Source organism: Dermacentor variabilis, chromosome 10 (genome assembly GCF_050947875.1).
Source record: "Dermacentor variabilis isolate Ectoservices chromosome 10, ASM5094787v1, whole genome shotgun sequence".
In the NCBI taxonomy this organism is placed as follows: domain Eukaryota; kingdom Metazoa; phylum Arthropoda; class Arachnida; order Ixodida; family Ixodidae; genus Dermacentor; species Dermacentor variabilis.
This window is the reverse complement of record NC_134577.1, coordinates 13,191,943-13,208,552: the sequence shown is the minus strand read 5'-3', so window position 1 is coordinate 13,208,552 and position 16,610 is coordinate 13,191,943. Positions and strand designations below refer to the sequence as shown.

The following is a 16,610-nucleotide window of genomic DNA, read 5'->3' as shown; positions in this document are numbered from 1 at the left end:
CATTTAAAAAATGCAGCAATGAAAATGCAAAATCCCCGGAATCGAACCCGTGACCTCGCCTTCATCTCATCTGAGAGTATGATCAACGTTCGTCGAAACCACTCGTCCACGACCTGACTGGATGCTTGGGCTCAGCAATAGGCTCAGATGGATAACCTTGCGTTTGATTTATTGAGCACGTTACGAAGACAGCAATTCTTGAGCACGTTTTCTATCATTTTGCTAGTAGCTGTTGCAGCGAACGGAAAGCGGACCCATTCGAAGTGCGTGAAGACCTTGCAACATTACAATCGGCGCAGTAGCTCGCTCGAAAGTCGATTTTTTTTCTTTGCTCAGAATGCTTCTAAATATCCCCACGCCCGTTTTCTTAAACCCTCGTTACTTTAAACTTCTCAAGCCTATATGGGACATTTGTTTAATAGTAAGGAACAGTGCAGCTCATTAGGGATGCGGGGATAAACAATGGAGTATCAGTTAGCCTTTATTAAAATAAAAAAGGAGAGGGAAAAGGGAAGAGTGGGAGTATGACGTCAGGCAGCTAATTTCCGCAACTCCCCCTTCGATACACCAGCGACATCAGCTCTAGATTTCTCTATAGCGAGTTTTGTTGCTCTCTTCATGGTTCGTGGTAACTCCTATAGCGACGCCTGTGTCACGCTGTCCGCACTCTCTGGAATGCGTGCCTATCTTGTGGCACCTTCTTGTTTTTCCAAATCGATTCCTTTACATTTTTCACGACCGGCCTTCAAAATTGTTTGGTAACACTCTCTCACAAAGTGACATACTAAGACTGTTCTGGTAAGGACACTACTGCCCGACTTATATTTATGCATATATGTGCCGACCAATTATGTTCGCTCATTTAAGTGACGTCATGGCGGAGGTGCCATTTCTCTGTTCGTTATCCAACAGTTAAAATCATCTGGAACATACGAGCTGACCTCCTTGAGTATCTTATACATGACATCCCGATTATCAAGGCCCAGCCATAAAATATAATGAATGTTTGCCGCATAGGGACGCCACTGGTTTCTTTCTTTTTTTAACCTTTCTTGACGGTTCGCCTCTTTTGAAAGATCGTGGAGCCTAGTCTAATTTGCCTTACCATTGCACAGAGGTTGCAGTCTGCGCTGCACTTGCTCGGGTGTCCATCGCTGTTTTTGGATGATCTTGTACTTACCTTGTTTCTTGTCTTGCCTTGAAATAACCGCTTTCGTTTGCGTGCTGTTTCTTTGTTGGTAAGGACGTGCCTTCGTAAGTCTCAGGTACGATTTTGATGTACAGTCTGAGCGACACTTGTCTAGAGTGGTCAATCGGTCTTCTTGACTGTCGTTTACAAAAAAAAAAGAATAAGCATAGGCCAACGCCGCAACGAGGCCACGCACGGTCAATTCGCATGCTAGGTCCATGCGCTATAGGACCCACATAAGTGAAACCTTGCAGCTACCTCATGGTAGTAACTGCGGACGCTGGCGGCCGCTCGACCACTCTGTACAAGTGCGATTCAGTGCTATAATGACTCCCTATAGTGACTTCCCCTTATCCCTTGCAATTACGTGCGAGCGCTGGAGAGTGGCAAAGTGAACATTTTCTCTCTATTCCTATGTTATGGAATTCCTTAAGCATCAGTGTAAAGTGTGCAAGGAAAGATGCAACACTAAATACTGGTGGAAATGCTTCTTTGGACATACTGTAGTAGTTCAAGGTCGCTCCATGGGTTTGAGAGTGCCTGCTTGGGGATATTTGTTTATTGATAAACAATTACGTTACATTTCCTCCAAACGCAGCCAGAGGCTTGTGCTGACAATTTTCGTAAATGTCTGGACAAGAAAAAAAAAGGAGCCAAAGACGGGAAAAGAGTGAAATTTATGAAGTTTGCAAGGCTGTTTAAAAATAAAAGGAAGCTGGGCCTTCAGCTCTCCCGCTCTAACATTCATCCTTCATCCCCTAAATAAATAAAATCAGCAGGAAGAACACTTTACCGGTACAATTTCACTCTGTGTCTCTCTTTATTTGTATTTTCAAATGAAATCACAGTGATCGAAGGACCCACTACACGAGTACAATTTGTGTCGGTGTTTTCTTTTTATTTGTTTCTTTAAAATCAAGATTGTGTCACTACGTGTGAGTGGGGCGACTGGCGCCTTGTATGCCATCTGCCTTTTGTCTCCTGCCTGAGCGCTGTCCGCAGATTTCCCGACGTTCCTCGGCCGTGGTGAATTGGTATGGGACCTCGGCTGTAGCTTTCGGGGCGGGTCTGGGCCTCGGTGGGCACTGCTGCTTCGTGGTGCTCGGGAAGTGGTCCCCGGCCAGCGCCTAGATCAGCTGCAAGCATACGGATGCTAACTAATGAAATCAACTTAAGTCGGTGCTTCTCTAGAGTGTCTCACTAATAAACTGAGGTATTTCGTTGCAGTCATTCATTCATTCATTCATTCATTCATTCCATTCATTCATTCCATTCATTCATTCCATTCGTTCGTTCGTTCGTTCATTCATTCATTCATTCATTCCATTCGTTCGTTCGTTCATTCGTTCATTCATTCATTCATTCCATTCGTTCGTTCGTTCATTCATTCATTCATTCATTCCATTCGTTCGTTCGTTCATTCATTCATTCCGTTCGTTCGTTCATTCCATTCATTCCATTCGTTCGTTCATTCCATTCATTCCATTCGTTCGTTCATTCCATTCATTCCATTCGTTCGTTCATTCCATTCATTCCGTTCGTTCGTTCATTCCATTCATTCCGTTCGTTCATTCATTCCATTCATTCATTCCGTTCGTTCGTTCATTCCATTCATTCATTCCGTTCGTTCGTTCATTCCATTCATTCATTCCGTTCGTTCGTTCATTCCATTCATTCATTCCGTTCGTTCGTTCATTCCATTCATTCATTCCGTTCGTTCGTTCATTCCATTCATTCCGTTCGTTCGTTCATTCCATTCATTCATTCCATTCATTCATTCCGTTCGTTCGTTCATTCCATTCATTCATTCCATTCATTCATTCCGTTCGTTCGTTCATTCCATTCATTCATTCCGTTCGTTCGTTCATTCATTCATTCATTCATTCCGTTCGTTCGTTCATTCATTCATTCATTCATTCCGTTAGTTCGTTCGTTCATTCATTCATTCATTCATTCCGTTCGTTCATTCCGTTCATTCATTCATTCATTCATTCATTCCGTTCGTTCATTCCGTTCGTTCATTCCGTTCGTTCATTCATTCATTCCGTTCATTCATTCCGTTCGTTCATTCATTCATTCATTCATTCATTCATTCATTCATTCATTCGTTCCGTTCCGTTCCGTTCCGTTCGTTCGTTCGTTCGTTCGTTCGTTTCGTTTCGTTTCGTTTCGTTCGTTCGTTCGTTCGTGCGTTCGTGCGTTCGTTCGTTCGTTCGTTCGTTCGTTCGTTCGTTCGTTCGTTCGTTCGTTCGCTCGCTCGCTCGCTCGCTCGCTCATCCGTCCAGTCATTAGTTGTTTGGTTCGTTCAGGCAATTAGTTCACATTGACGTTCACTGTCGATGATTTCTGTAAAACTTATTCCCGCCACAGCACTTACGTGAGTGTGCCACCGACGTCATAGTCGCCATCACATAGCCGTCACATCGCCATCGTTTTGAAATCTCGTGGTTGTCGGTGCTAGCATGCCGATGTCGTCGTCGTCTGCTTGTCAATCTCGCTATGCCGTCGTCGTTATTGTGTTGTTTTCGTCACACCACTGTGGTGGCTTTGTAATCCCCGTCACGTTTGCGTCGCAGTCAAGCGTCGTCGCCATCGTCACCGCCGTTGCTGCCGTGCCGCCGTTTTGCCACAGTCGTGTTCATGACTTCATCGCAAATTTCATGCTAACACTGCCATCATGACGCCCTCGTCATTCTTCGGCGCCTTCTTTATCCTTCCCATTGTGTCGTAGTCGTTCTGTTTTTGTCTTCTCATGCTGCGTTTCTCTCTCTCTCTCTCTCGATTTCACATAAGCGCGCGCTTGGACACGCACACGCAATCATGCATTAATTATTCGACTCACGCGAAGAGTTTAAATCATTTATAGGAACACGACGCTGGGCTTCAGTTTAAGGTGCGAGATAGGTAGGCATTCAAAGCCCGCACAATGGAAGATAAAGTATTAAAGTGAGAAACTCTATGCAACGTTATATATGAGAAAGTGTAGATCAGTGCCCGTCTGTGCAGACAAGAAAACAAGGGAGAACACCACAGGCTATACTATGCCATGTTTCTTTGCCTTCGAATTTATTTCTAATTTTATGTATAATCAGCATAATCCAGTGTGGCAAGTAGTTTAATTGTATGACTAGTGGCTACGGCATTGTGCTTCTGTGCTCGAGGTTATGCGTTAGATACCTGTGGCAGTGATATTTCGACAAAGACGAAATTTAGACACTCTCGTGTACTTAGGCTTAGGTGCACGCTAGAGATCCCCAGCTCGTTAAATTAACCCCGAGTCTCCCCCTACGGTGTGCTTCATAATAATATGCTGGTCACGACAAATTAAACTCCACAATTCATTTTTTACAGCAAAGCTCTACGCCTAGGATACCGGGGTTTCTTCGTTGCCTAAGGCTGACAGAAAACAATCATCTATGGCTCATACCCCCAAATGCAATGCCTGATACCTCCGTAATGCAGATGCTACAAGCACTCGGCGAAGTGGAGTGAACAGCGTTTGCATTCTTTGGAATTACGCGTGCAACATACAGAAGAGCATACGTTTCCATAAATAGCAAGGTCAAAACTAACATTAGACCCACATAATTGATAAGGCGCGTCAGTGCCTTATGGAAGCACGTAGTGCTCTCCGCATGTGTTTGCCGGTAGAGATTAGTGTTGCGCAAGGTGCCGTGGCGCCGGTAACTTGGCTGTAGCATACGAATAAGGGAATGATGTAAATACACTTTCGTACCTAAAACAACCCTTCTTGCAATTGATTTGCATTGTGACAGTGCTATGGAAAGGCCACGTAAGTGAGGACTCCTGAAGAGCAGCGCGCATCTGAGGCGCGGCAAATTCCTCTTCTCTCTGGTCCAGTCACAGCAGATGCCCGTAGTAGCCGCGCAAGCCAAGTCGCAGGTCGGTGAAAAACGTCTTAGGCTAATAATTAGATAAAGTACATATTAATGTCGCCACGTGAATAATTTGAATCTACGTCGCAATGGGTACTCGCTCTAGTTTGCGCTTATAGCTTCGCGGTCCAACTATGCCTTCACAGCGTGGATCGAAGACCGTTTTTTTCACAGCAAGTGCTCGATAGTGCTAGTAACAAAGGCTTAATGCCATGCCAGCCAATGATGAAGGACGAAAAGAACAAAAAAGTATTAGGCTTGTTACTTGATATTACCACAGGATGCAAATGTAAATATTGTGTTGGTCACTTGATATTGTCCCAATCATAGGTGTCAGAGCAAAGGTTACACCACGCAAATTACTAGGGAAAATATGCGTAAAGAACGTATTGAACGAAAAGGAAGTGCGCTTTCTTTGCATACCCTTTTGTTCTTAGTAACACATGTAGCACAACCTTCACTCGCGCATAAAATAATTAGCATGTTTACAAGCTTTGTTAACCTAGATGCTATGTGAGGGATACGAACACGTACAGGTAATTTATGAAGTATGAAAGCGCACACCTACTCCAATTTAAAGAACTGGTAGCAAAAGCGTGAGTTCGAACAGAACTTCCTGACGGTTACTAAGCTATCATTGTGAAGAATAATGGGTCAAATGAGACTTTATTAATTTCAACGTGAAAAGTAAACGCCAATAAATTTCATTTAAAATTAAATCTGTTCAAATAGGCAGACCATGTATGAGCAAAAAGTGAGCTTTCCACTACACATCGTTGACTTGTAAATGGCTATAGGAGTGTCCAGTGAGCAGCAGGCATGGGCAATGTTTATTGAAGACTGGCTCCAATATTCCTTGTAGACTCGTGAATTCCATCATAATGGAATATTCAAAGAAATTTGAATATCAAATTTTTGGACAATTGCTTACCAGACAATATTACATTCAATTTAGATTCAAAATTTCGATTATTCGTGAGCTCGCACAATAAAAACAAGTTCTTGAAGAATTGAAGTAACAGAGTTGAAGGATTTATTGATCATGGTTTTAGAAGCACTTGCAATTGGAAAGTGGGATGCGTCTATTGTATGTTAAGGTGGTTGGGTGAGCTGCGTGATGACAAAATAAGGCAGACAAGTATCTCTTGGCTACCAAAATAAGGAACAATCCTTGTCGCCCCAGTGCTGATACGCGTATGTAGAAAGTAAATATCTTTTGAAAAATAAAAAAAGAACATCTCTTGACGATCCTTCATTGATTTTTATACATGGTGATACAAAGCGTTCGAGAAGGTAGGTTTTACGGAAAAGTTAACAAGGATTGTCATAGATATCTGAGACTGGGAGATCATAGAAAGATTGTCGTTACAAAGCATGCACTCACATCCACAGGGCCAGCGTCTGTCCGAAGAATCCCGGCCTTTAGACGTCCATTGGGGCGTTGCCCAGAGGACCCGGGTCGGAGAGCGCCCCTTGTCAGTGCCTTAACACCTCGACCAAGTTCTGGACTCGCTGACTGGAGTCGAGTATCGCCTCTGGAGATATATTGTCCAGCGTGTCCAGGTCCACTGCGGTGTGCAAGGTACACTGTAGAATTCTTTGTGCGTAATTGTTTCACTTTATCCTCCTTAATTTGTTCTTCCTTCCCCCTTTCTTGCCATTTTTTTTGGCTTTGCTGCTATCATTCGCGCTCATCAGTGTGTCACAGTAAGCGAATAAACTACTTATGTGCTCCGAATGCTTCATTTGTGCATTTAATAAACTGCATTTCAAAGCGTGCAATCTAATCACCGGAATTTAGTAATGTGAATATATTTGGATTTAAAGACCGCTCTGTATTAATGATGAGAAGGGAAGTTCCTCACACGGGAACTATTCGAAAACTATTCGAAATCCATTCTATAACCAATTACTTTCGCTTCCGACACTATGCGATTTATAAATTATTCGGTTTTTAATATTACTACTCACACACGCCGAGTGAAAATCAAATACAAGCGAAATTGTGAATGAGAAAGATGAGGGTAGGACTCATGATTGTCCCCAATATATAGCAGAATCCTATCGTGCTCGTTCAAAGCAGGTGCAACGACTGCCTGTGACCTGGCATGCAAATAACTTTCAGGGGCGGTAGTTTTCAGAGGCATATATTTTAATAGGGGGAAGCAACGTAGGCTCACGTTGTCTTCGAAGAGGTTCTAGAAAGCCGGATAAGGATAGTCAAGGTGGGAGAAGTACGGGAGCAGTCCCCGTTGCTTGCTGTGGTAGACCATTCGGCCCGTCGATAGGATGGCCACTGGAAGGAAAAAAAAGACAGCGATGTAGAACTTGGCACTTTATTTATACACGTGGCTAGATGCAAACTATGAAAGCACTTCGCCCCCATCCAAATATTCAAGGCTCCTTTCTTCACTGAACTACAGTTGCAATTAGTACTAGTTGTAATACAGCACGCAATCTATATATACTGTTTGATTTGCATGTGCTGCAAGACGAACCTAAAATTAAATTTAGGACGAAACTTTGCTGATAGGCAAATCTGACATGGTAACCAAAAGTTCTAGTTACATTAAAGGAAGGCTTCGTATTTACAACAAGTCTGGTGCATCCACGCAACAAGAGCAGATCGAATGACTGACTATCCTTACTTGGTATTCACCCGTTTGCCAAGAATAATTAAGATGGAAAATCATAATGACATGTAGTTCTTCGATAAAAGTCGTCCAACTTGATTTGTTTGCTTTAATCGTATACGCAGCCTTCTCTGTGCATGTTATGCAATACACTTTATTCGCCCAGTTGCCAGCACAATCGGCAGTATATTACCGTATTCTCACATTTCAGATGGTTTACACGGCTGTATCCTGCAGATGGCGATCTACCTCGTGTCACTGTGGCGACGATGTTATAAGGTGGGTGGGTGGATTGTCAATATGACGATCCACATATGTTGATCGTCATATTGTGGGTGGATCGTCATATAGTGGGTGGAACGTCACATCTCACCCACTATGTGGATCGTCAATATCACGATACACATAGTCATGAGTAAGAATTCGTCATAGTCGATGAGCAAGCAGCTGTCGAGGATGTCCATGCCAGAAATTGGAGTGTCTGGCAATACCATATCTGCTTTAACTAATGAGAAGTGGCTGCATGAATGATATGAACATCACTGAAGTTAAGTGTGTTATCATCAGCAAGCATCATCAGTAGACAACATTGCACCCAGATTTGAAATGCAATGCGTAAGGCCATGAAGGACTGTTAGCAGTTAGAGTAGAAGAGAACGTATGGTGCCATAGAATGTCATTGAATGCTCATTAGCGGTGACAGTTTTGCGCAGAGCTCGTGGGATTGTCTCGCATGGAGTCACGCCGTATGTAGTACAGCGGATAGGTGGCTTGCATAGACTGCCCACAGGCGTCGCACCTCTCGCTTAGTATGGTAGGGGCAAGGTGATCGCATGTTTCATACTGGTTATGCCATAGAACACTAATGACGACTGCAAAAGGTTAGGATACTAATGTGAAAGAGAAGCCTAGAGGGAAGCTCTTTTGCACTAGCTTCTATATGGGCCCAAGCTGCACTGTTTGCCAGTTCATGTCGTACCGCAGCGGTAACTGGTTGCTTATTGAAATAACGTAATGAACGGCACGACATTACTGCTGACTGCACCCTAACGTGGCTGCAATTGTTTAGCGCGGTCAATGAATCAATAAGCTCAGGAAGACACGTAGGCTGCGATTCTCACTGTGGCCTTGGTATCGTCCTAGGTCCACCTGGCCCCTGTAGCAGTGACGTGAAATGTATCCGCTGCCGCACGCTCATGTGAGGCCACGGGTGCCAGTTGCCAGCAACGGAGGCGGCACATTCCTCCAGTCTTGCCGGTGATACGAACACTCCGCGATGTCTCCCCGAAGCCGGATGCTCCAATTTGTATGTCGCTTGGTAAGGATGTCCAGCAGGGTAGAACCTTCTTGCTCTGCATTTTCAAGTGCAAAGAGTGCTCATATGAGTGACTCGGCCACTCATATGCGCCGATATGTACGTTTTGTAACGTTTCGACACTATTTTATGCCAATGGTACGCAGTTTCCACAATATTTGAAGCTAACAATTAACGATCTCTGGCTGCACATGTCGATATAAGCGAATGCACCGCTTTGGTTAATCCGACACGCAAGGCTGCGCTTTAAGACTTATTGAATATGCGAAATGTCTGAACAATGTGTGAGAGGGATACAAAAAGCGAGCTTCAGGCGCATATATCAGCATCAGCAAACAAGGCAGCCGCTTCCGCTGACGGAACTCAGCGCGCCTTTATACACCGCAGTGCAGGCACAACCGCGTGCTCAGGCTTGCTCATCCAGTAGTCGGTGAGTGCGACATGGCTTCCAGGTGCGAGATGCTTCCCCGGAGAAACCAATCGCGATCTACGAAACGCATAACCGACGCACACTCGACGTGGGCGCAGCTGCACAAATCAACGAGCGAAATCCCCAGCTCCGTTACAAAGCGTTTCCAGTGGCATGCGACAGAGGACAGCACAGCAACGTGAAAAGAGGCAGATTAGTAACAAAAGCATGCTGTAAGCTACTTTTATTTTGTGAGCTGGACATTTTCGTTCTAATTCTGAGCTTCGTAATAATTTGATAGCACTTCAGCACTATCAAGGGCAGCATCAACGTAAATTCAAACGTGACCTATTCTGAAGATATTCAAACATGTTCCGTTTCAAAGTTCGCCTGCACTTATAAATGTGCTTTAAACTAGGATTCTAAAATGAACGCTCGCGACTTCTACTCCATGCTTAACAACAGTCTACCTAGTAATTAGATTCCATGCAATATTGTTAACAGGCATTGCAGTCGGTTATTTTTTGGTCATGTTTCTATTTATGCTGATGGTACAGGGATTCAAATGGGAAATATAGCCAATTTAGAAAAAATAGGCCTTCGTTGTAACAGCGTGGAATTTCTCGACCGCCTATGAAACGCTTCGTTAAGCTAGTTTGATGTGCGCCTTGCAATCGGAGTAGATAAGAAGCACTCGTCTCTGCATCAGAATTTACATACTGTGCGGTTTTATTACTTGGGCTCATGCTTTTGACACACTTCGGCTGCCTTCACAAAGCTGAAGTATGCCATTGACAAGTCAATATTTGAAATATTCAGAGTTCTTTCCAATTAATAAGACGGGCAAAAATATGGTCTATATTTCCAGGCTAGAATTGTCCCGCATGGACCATGTGGGTTGTAGTGTTCGAAAGTTTAGGTAGTCTCTTTGTCTAGTTTATATGAACTCTGCTATTTTCATCCTTGCTTGCCGATGAGCAATCTGATTATGAGTATTTTTTCGTAGACAGATTCGGGCATGCTATTACTAATTTTTGGCATGTTATGATGCGTTATAATTTGAGTGTCACCTTGTTTTTTACCGTACATTCTGTATCATATGTTTTTTTTTTTGTACTTATCGCCCAGAACTGAATAGATCAAGGAGCCCAATAGAGGCTGAAGTACAATTCAGGACTGAAGTTAGGAATAACAGCAGAACCAACCCTCTCTCCAGAAACATGCATCCAGAATATGTATCAAAAGTAGAAAGGCAAGAGCTAAATCACTCTTGCAGTAAATAGAGCAGCAGAACCAAATGGCAGGTATAGTTTATGCTACCTGGGTGAAAGGTAAAGAAGCATATACGGTCATTGTGTCAAATTCTCAACGGAAGGTGCAAGACGCTTTCACTTTTTATCAAAGACCACATGGTGGCAGAACAAGCGGCAATTGCTCTTGCCATCAGGAGTAATAAGTGGGCTTGTATTTTCAGTGATGCAAAAGCCGCTATATAGAGAGAGAGAGAAAACAAGGGTAGAAAAGGCAGGGAGGTCAAGCAGAACAGCATCCGGTTTGCTACCCTACACTGGGGGTGGGGGAAAGGGGAATAGAAAGAGGAAGAAAGGGAGAGAGTAAGTACTGAGAAAGGTTTTGATAAAGGCTACGTACACTCTTAAACCAAATTACACCACCCTTTGGGTCGTATCTTGCCACACAACAATGATCGTCGTCTGCCTTGCCCGAATTTCTTTTCTTTAACGATGGTAGCCTGGAACGTCCAAATGACGAACGGCATGCGCGTTATCAGCATGACAGCATTCTCGAGAGGAAAGTAATGAGCCCAGCGTTTTCAAGAAAGGATCCTTTGTAGTAAATGATGCATGGAAGCGATACAGAGCGTTGTCTCTCTGTTATACAAACAATGCAGAATCGGTCAATTCTCTCGGACAACTTTGAACGCAAACGAGAGCAAATACAGGTGCATAGTGAAAATGGGGAAGGATTATGTAGGCAATGTTCTGAAGAAGTGAAATGTGAAATGAATAACTAACACCCTTTGTTAAAATTGTTTAGCGAGCGCTAAACCGACCAGACAATTAGTAAGTTATACAGAGGCAACAGTTCAAGGTACGTGATTTAATTACAGCCAACAGATATTCTTACTGTAACACTAAAGAGAAACACCTTTGCTGGGTTCTGTCGTGCAAGTTCGCTGCATCTTCTTTTTTTTTGCTACATTAAAGCGACTTGCGGTTACTTAACTGATTTAAACTATGGTTTTCGTATCTTGGGGGCGAGAAACTATAATATTTCGCTAAATGTTTACATTATTACAGCAACGCTGATTGACAGAAGAAAAAAATGAAAAAGAAAAACGTTATATGCAAGTTTCCACGGTTTCATGAAAAAAGTAATGGCACACAAAGTCTATAATTTTTTGGAATGTGGTGATTCTTAAAAGTAATAGGAAGGCAACTTTTGAAATGGCTGGGTTAATTAGTTATTAAGTGAATTTTGGTAAAACCTCGTTTCCGGCTTGTCTATAAGTGTTATAAGAGCCGCCTAAAAAACTCCTCTGTTGGAGGTCTATAAATGGCAGAGAGAGAGAGAGAGAGGAAAGGGGAAAGGCAGGGAGGTTAACCAGAGAAAGAAGATCCGGTTGGCTACCCTACGCTGTGGAGAGAGGGGAAGGGGAGGTAAAGTGGTAACAAAGTAGAGATAAGGAAAGGAAGGAGCATAGACACACAATCACAATCGGTCACTGTAACCGAATACTGTCATCGCACAGCACAGTGACACTTGCAGCTCTATCAACATCTGTTCAGGCTACAGCCGCCTGTCCAATTCTGTCGCCCTCAAAAACCGCAACAGTGCCCTCGCCACCCTCTGCTGCGATGGCTTATGATGGCGGTATTTTAAAATAAGTTCCTCTGGCTAATGGCAGAGATTTCATATTTACAGTGAATCTGGAGCCATCATGTGGGTGACGTGTATTGAAAGTTAGAAGTGCCTGGAGCAATATTGTGCTTTGAAAATTACTGAATACTCGTCTCTTTGGTGAAATATGCAAGGCATGGTGTTTATATTTCATTGAAGTACGAAGCGCGTCATGCGATGAGCGATAAACGTGCCAAGTAATTTGCAGCCTAATGAAAGACTTCGTAGAACTTTGAGTTATAAAAGCATTCGAGAGTGCCCTGCTGTCATTATTCACATATCTTCTCAAATTCTTAAAACTAGACGAGGCACCAACTTCAAGTTCGCTGAAAACCATGGCAATGTGTAGTGTAATCTCTATGGAAACTTTAGCATTTCTTGTTTGAATAGACATATTGCAAATAATTACTGAACCCACGTATCTTTCCAATTTTGATGTATCATACAAAGGTCTGTAAGTTTCCCCGGTGCCCTTGCCGAACTAGGTGGGGCACATTGTTTATATTTCATGAAAATAACGAAAATGTTATGGCTAATACATACTCAAAGTTGAAATAATGTGGTTTAATTTTGGTATTTGCAGTAAGATATGTATGAGACTGCTCAGGTGGGTTCTGAGTATCATATGTATTACGGCTACCACAAAATTTACCCCGCTACCATGGCATAACTACATATGTGACTAAGATTAAACCTACCAGACAGGTCTAAAAAAAAATGTCACGCACAGTTTACTGCGTGTCTTTAAACTTATAGCCTTTATTGAGGATAAGTTGTTTTTCTTTAGAGTTTTCTGAATGCTGGCTTTGTGTGTGTGTGTGTGTGTGTGTGTGTGTGTGTGTTTACGGTTTCGTTTGACGCTGTCTCGGTCCCACAACACAGGTCCAAGGAGGCCCAGCCTTTCCACCAGTCGAGCTCAATCACGCCCCCTTCAAGCAACACAATAAAGGGTGATGTCAGCATGTTCGTGGCTTCAGTGTTCCACCAGTCACATAAGTAAGACTGTATGCCTCGTACACCTTTACTAAACTGCGTCGCGTACACAGCAAGAAAAATTATGTGTCGCGGAATCTGCTTCCTGGCTCGAAATGCCACTGAAGACATCATTGGTGTCTGCGTCCAGTGGCATATAGTGGCCCCTGTACGCAATAGGCTGTTCCGAAATCCTTTGTGGGAAAACAGTTGACAGCAGGTGTGTTTAATTAAGCCATTTTCGCCCTCAGATTAAGCACTTCAGCGCCGCGCCTGGGTATAATAAATACTATATGCAGTAGGTTCCCATTAAAACTAACTCGAAGGAATTGCGAATATCTGCTCGCCGAATGAAAAGTTGGCTTTAACAGAAAGGATCTAAATAAAAGAACTCATTATTCCTGGCAAACCACACAAACCAAAAAATGAAGCTGAGCCAATATCAAAAAGCGGATGTAAAAAATTAAATAGTTCGATTTTCGTGATGCAGAACGTCGCTTTAAGAACACTTAAACTCGCAAGTAAATGTTGCTTGCCGGCATTTCGCAAACCTGTGCGCTGTCACGAAAGCTGGAGTTTCACTTACTTTGCAAAAAATGTCTTTGTTCCCCTCATGTTGCTGAAAAAATACGCCAAAGGATCCAGGCCATTATCAGCTAGATAATGTGTGAGCACCGCTGAACGATGTCCTCACCATAACTTTATAGGCTGCAGGGGCACATCGAGGACTTCCTTAATCACCCTTTTCGCCATCAGCCTTGCAGGTTTCCATATCCTCGTCGACATGTGCGTAGCTGTCTGTGTCTACAGAATCACCATTAGCTTCTTAGGTAGCTAGCATCACTTCTTCAAAGTTTGCCAATGAGGACATCTCGCTAGACTGAGTGGCAGGTATCGGGAACGACTGCGGAAGTTCGATTTAACCGAATTAACGTTTCCTTTTAAGCAGATTGCTTTTGCGTTGGACCTGTCTGAAACCAACCAAATGTACAGTGTTCTGCGTACCCCCAAATTCGCCTTAACCGGGATCGTCTTAACAGCAGCTTACTGTAAGAGAAAATGGTAAGGGTTGGCATGCGGGTAGAAGCAGCAAACTTCGAGTATGTCTGAAGAATAGTGATGTTGCTGCCACATGGCGTGGACGTGCTCCAGGTCTTCGTGGCATCGGGCCACATCTCGGTGCCATTTCTGCATGCACGCTTGTACTACATCTACCGCTACTCCTCTTCAATATCACAGTTCATTGTCTTAAAACGCAAGTCGTAACGCCTGCCCACCGAAATGCGTGATAATTGATAGTGACTCACTCCCCCCCTCTCCCCTCCCAGTGTGTTCTGCAAATGGGAGAATGGCCTTTAGTAGTACACCGAATGAATGAATGAATGAATGAATGAATGAATGAATGAATGAATGAATGAATGAATGAATGCAACGAAATACCTCAGTTTATTAGTGAGACACTCTAGAGAAGCCCCAACTTAAGTGGATTTTGTTAGTTTGCATCCGTATGCTTGCAGCTGATCTAGGCGCTGGTCGGGGACCACTTCCCGAGCACCATGAAGCAGCAGTGCCCACCGAGGCCCAGACCCGCCCCGAAGGCTACAGCCGAGGTCCCATACCAATTCACCACGGCCGAGGAGCGTTGGGAAATCTGTGAACAGCGCTCAGGGAGGAGACAAAAGGCAGACGGCATACAAGGCGCCAGTCGCGCCACTCAAACGTAGTGACACAATCTTGATTTTAAAGAAACAAATAAAAAAAAAACACCCACACAAATTGTACTGGTAAAGAGGGTCCTTCAGTCACTGTGATTTCATTTAAAAGTACAAATAAAGAGAAACACAGAGTGAAATTGTACTGCTAAAGTGTTCTTCCTGCTGATTTTATTTGTTTAGGGGGATGAAGGATGAATATTAAAGCGAGTGACCTGAAGGCCCAGCTTCCTTTTATTTTTAAACAGCCTTGCAAACTTCATAAATTTCACTCTTTTTCTCATCTTTGGCTCTTTTCTTTTTCTTGTCCAGACATTTACGAAAGTTGTCAGTACAAGTCTCTGGCTGCATTAGGAGGAAATGTAATGCAATTGTTTATCGATGAACAAATATCCCCAAGCAGGCACTCTCAAACCCATGAAGCAACCTTGAACTACTACAGTATCTCCAAGGAAGCATTTCCACCAGTATTTAGTGTTGCATCTTTCCTTGCAGACTTTAGACTGATGTTTAAGGAATTCCATAACGTAACAATAGAGAGAAAATGTTCACTTTGCCACTCTCCAGCCCTTGCACGTAATTGCAAGGCAAAAGGGGAAGTCACTATAGGGAGTCATTAAAGCACTGAATTGCACTTGTATAGAGTGGTCCAGTGGCCACCAGCGTCCACAGTTACTACCTCGAGGTAGGTGCAAGGTTACACTTATGTTGGTACTATAGCGCATGGACCTAGCGTGCGAACTGACCATGCGTGGCCTCGTTGCGGCGTTTTCCTGTGCTTTCTTTTTTTTTTGTAATCGAGAGTCAAATAGACCGATTGACCACTCTAGACAAGTGCGGCTCCGAGTGTACATCAAAATCGTCCCTGAGACTTACGAAGAGACGTCCTTACTAACAAAGAAACATCACGCAAACGAAAGTGGTCATTTCAAGGAAAGACAAGAAACAAGGTAAGTACAAGATCATCCAAAAACAGTGATGGACACCCGAGCAAGCACAGCGCAGACTGCAACCTCTGTGCAATGGTAAGGTAAATTAGACTAGGCTCCACGATTTTCAGAAGAGGCCAAACCATGGAGACAGGTAAAAAAAACACACACAATAAAACCTACGGCGTCTCTATACAGCAAACATTCATGGCATTTTATGGCTGTGCCTTATTAATCAAGATGCCATAAGATGCTCGAGGAGGTCAGCTCGTATGTTCCAGAGTATGATTTTAACTGTTAGATAACGAACAGCGAAATGGCACCTCTTCCATGACGTAACTTAAATGAGCTAACATAATTGGTCGGTGCATATATGCATTTATACAAGTAGGGCAGTAGTGTCCTTACCAGAACAGTCTTAGTATGTCATTTTGTGATTGAGTGTCACCAAAATATTTAGAAGGCTGGTCGTGAAAAATGTAAAGGAATGGATTTGAAAAAAGAAGAAAGTGCCACAAGATAGGCTCACATTCCAGAGAGTGCGGACAGCTTGACACAGGCGTCACTATAAGAGTTGCCACGAACCATGAAGTTTGCTACAAAACTTGCTATAGAGAAATCTAGAGCAGGTGTCAC

General features: G+C 43.4%; 1 long non-coding RNA gene across 1 annotated transcript; it reads left to right on the top strand.

The window, feature by feature from the left end:
* The first annotated feature begins 6,481 nt into the window (after window positions 1-6,481).
* LOC142559437 (uncharacterized) lies at window positions 6,482-15,077 on the top strand. Its single transcript, XR_012823112.1, has 5 exons — window positions 6,482-6,667; window positions 7,930-7,997; window positions 8,862-9,036; window positions 13,244-13,357; window positions 14,851-15,077. It is a non-coding gene; the product is annotated as an uncharacterized LOC142559437 (long non-coding RNA).
* Window positions 15,078-16,610: the final 1,533 nt, after the last annotated feature.